The sequence below is a fragment of the Etheostoma spectabile genome, chromosome 20 (genome assembly GCF_008692095.1).
Source record: "Etheostoma spectabile isolate EspeVRDwgs_2016 chromosome 20, UIUC_Espe_1.0, whole genome shotgun sequence".
In the NCBI taxonomy this organism is placed as follows: domain Eukaryota; kingdom Metazoa; phylum Chordata; class Actinopteri; order Perciformes; family Percidae; genus Etheostoma; species Etheostoma spectabile.
Window position 1 is genome coordinate 23,511,906 of NC_045752.1, and position 3,546 is coordinate 23,515,451.

The 3,546-nt window shown below is 42.0% G+C and overlaps 1 long non-coding RNA gene across 1 annotated transcript in view; it reads right to left on the reverse strand.

Moving 5' to 3' along the window:
- The window catches only part of LOC116670317 (uncharacterized), a 14,244-nt gene that overhangs the window by 50 nt on the left and 10,648 nt on the right, over positions 1–3,546 (reverse strand). The window lies entirely within an intron of this gene.

Sequence of the window (3,546 nt, forward strand, 5' to 3'; positions counted from 1 at the left end):
TTTAATGCAACAGAATGATGAAGATGATAAGACAAGGACAATAAGACACAAACAACAAGATAACACTGCAGCTGACAGCAGACTGGATCCATGCTTCCCCTCATGGAGTCACATGAGACCAGTCCTGATCATTCTTAATCACACACTTTTATCCCCTGCACCTTGGAGCGGTTCCTTTTCACCTGGTGCATTTAAATCCATTCTCATTGGTACGTCGTTGGCATGGCAACATGCCGGCGCATCTTCGCTGTCCAATGAGGGTGGACATGCCCCTAAACTATGCCCCTTTGGGGGTTGTTTTTGGTTACATGTCAAAAGGGTCTTTCATGTAAATGTGAAACTCTAACATCAATACAGTTTAATTGTATTGTCTTAGCCTAGTGTAAGACCCCAGGGGACTGGAGACAGAAGGCCACCTTTTGGTGTGTAGCAGGAAGCTCCTTTCCATATGTTAAATGCCATACTTGACCAGATCTATTCTTTAGAGTCAAGAGGTAGAGAGGGGGAAGGTGAGGGACAGAGATATGCATATTTTTCTAAACTGGCTCCATCATACATATATTGTTTTCACAACATTGTTTTCACTGAGACGGCTCTCGTCAAAGTTTTTAATGACATCCACCTTAACACAGATAGTGGCCGATATTTGCAAAATTCAATCTTGTACTACTGATCTCAGTGCTGCCTTTGACACGGTCGACCACGACATATTACTAAACCGATTGGAAAACTGGAGGACTTCTGGCTCAGTACTAAACTGGTTTGAAACCTCCTACAGAATAGGATTACTTTGTGACATAGGTATTATACATCGCGAATACAAAATGATTGTGGGATTTCCCCAAGGCTCTATTCTGGGCCCTCTTCTGTTAACATCTACATGCTCCCACTGGCCCAGATTATGGAGACAACAAAATAAGTGACCATAGTTATGCGGACGACACACACTTTACATAACCTTATCGCCAGGGACTATAGTCCAATCAAAACTGACTAAGTGCATCGAACAAATTAACGGCTGATGTCCAGAACTTTCTGAAATTAATGAAGGAAAAACTGAGGTGGTTGTTTTGGAGCAAGAGAGGAACGATTAAAAGTCTGCGCTCAGCTTCAAACAACAATGTTAAAAACTACAGACAAAGCAAAATCTTGGTGTAGTCATGGACTCAGACCTGAACTTTAACAGCCACATTAAAGACAATTACAAAGTCAGCCTACTATCACCTTAAGAATATATCAGGGTTAAAGACTTATGTTCAACAGATTTGGAAAAACTTGTCCATCCTTTGTCTTCAGTAGACTGACTACTGACTGTGTCTTTACAGGTCTCCCTAAAAATCAATCAGACAGCTGCAGCTGATTGAGAATGCTGCTGCTCAGTCTTACTAAGACCAAGAGACTGGATCACATAACTCCATTTCTGAAGTCTTTCACTGGCTTCCTGTGTCCATAAGATTGATTTCAAATACTCTTGCTAGTTTATAAATCACTTAACGGTTTAGGTCCAAATATATTCTGTCTGCTACTCCACATGAACCACCCGACCTCCAGGTCCTCTGGGACAGGTCTACTTTCTGTCCCCAGAGTCAAACAAAACAGGTGAAGCAGCTTTCATGTTTCTATTCTCCTCATATCGGGATCAACTTCCAGAAACCTGTAGATCCGCTGCTACTCTGTTCTTTTAAACAGGCTTGAAGACCTTTCTTTTTGATGCTGCCTTTCTTTAAATGACTCTCTCATTTCTTTAAATTTCTTATGCTGCACTGTACCTTTGTTGTGTTTTATGTTTCTATTTGTTTTTAACTGTCGTATTCATGTGTTTTTACCGGTTTTTAATGCTTATGATTTTTAACTGTTTTTACTTGTGTTTTACTGTTTAACTGATTTTGTGTAAAGTACTTTGAATTGCCCTGTTGCTGAAATTGCTATACAAATAAAGCTGCCTTGCCTTGCCTTTACTTTTATAACTCAACATTACCTGCTCCCCCATGTGCTTTGTTCCACTCCCGCCACCTGCCAAACATTAGCTGTTTGGTCATAGATGACCATTCATTTGTATGTTGTTTGTTTTTTCTTATTTTCTTAGCTCCAAGTCATGGGATGTTGTTTAGGGTCGACTGTTCTTCCCCGTCCCATTTGTGGGTTCTCTCCCCTTTGCAATGTGTTTCTGTCTGTGCTGTTTCTGTCTCCACCCTGCACTCAAGTTGTGATGTTGTTTCGGGTCAGCTGTTCTTTTGGCATGGCCCATTCCTCCCTGCTCTGGATACCTGCACAGCTGCAGTGCATTCCATACCTTACCTCCGCAGCACTTACACCCGGGCTGTAACCTCTTCAGCGCCAGTTGTTACAACATCCTGTGGTGACTTTGGCTCAGTGTTCTTGTCAGTCTGTAGTATCCTATGTACTTGGTGCTCCTACTTACATTGTGGTTCTCCACTCCGCTCTACAGTCCCGACAGAAGTTTCGCTTATCTATTTTGTGAACCACCTGTATTACCTGACTTTTAATTAATCAATTGTGTAAGAAATAGCTCATATAAAAAGCAAAACCCTCCCAATGATGTTACATGCACCTGAAATAAATTAGTTTCACTAAAAAAGATTTATTATTTAAACAAGACAGAAGGTCAAATTTGGCAAACAAAATTTTGTCCCTATACATAAATTGACAAATTTACTACAATACCTAAAATATGTCAGCAAATTAAATAGTGGTGCGTGTGGATCAAATTTATATCTTGTATGACTTCCATGAGCTTGAAGGACTGCATCCATGCTTTTTGGCAAGGAATTCATACCATGTATTGATAGAAGTCATCAGGAATAGCTAGGAAGACCTTGCATGCCTCCCAGATTCATCAATAGTCTTTGGTTTGGTCTTCCATCTTCCCTCTTTCATCCTACCCACACATGCTCAATGATGTTCACGTCTGGTGACTGGGCTGCCAATCCTTGAGCATCTTGATCTTCTTCGCCGTTAGGAACTTTGAAGTGGAGATGGAAGTATGCGATGGAGCACCATCCTCTAAGAATTTGGCCTCTTTTATGGTTGGGAATATAAGAGGAGTAAGATTTCTTGGTATTTGAGACTATTGATGTTGCCTTCCACCCTGTAGATCTCTTGCACACCCCCATACTGGATGTAACCCCAGACCATGATTTTTTCCGCCACCAAACTGTCACTGTTTTTCTGGGTGAATCTTGGAATTCATGCGGGCTCCAGTAGGTCCCTGCAATATTGCGGCAACTGTGGTGTAATTCAACAGAAGATTAAACGTGAAAAATCCACTTTCTTCCCCTCTCTCCCGTCCATCCTTTTTGGCTTGTGGGCCTTGGCAAATGCCACACAGTTTTTTCATTTTTTTGTGTTTAGTGGCTGGCTTCTGGGCACTGATTCGACCATGGAGGCCATTTCTGACAGAATCCGACAAAACCGTTCTGGTGACACAGGGACTTCAGGGACCAGTCTCGTGAGCTCCACTGCGCAGTGGAAATGGGCTGGGCCTTGGATTTTCGAGCCAACAAACGGTCCTCTCGAGCAGTTGTC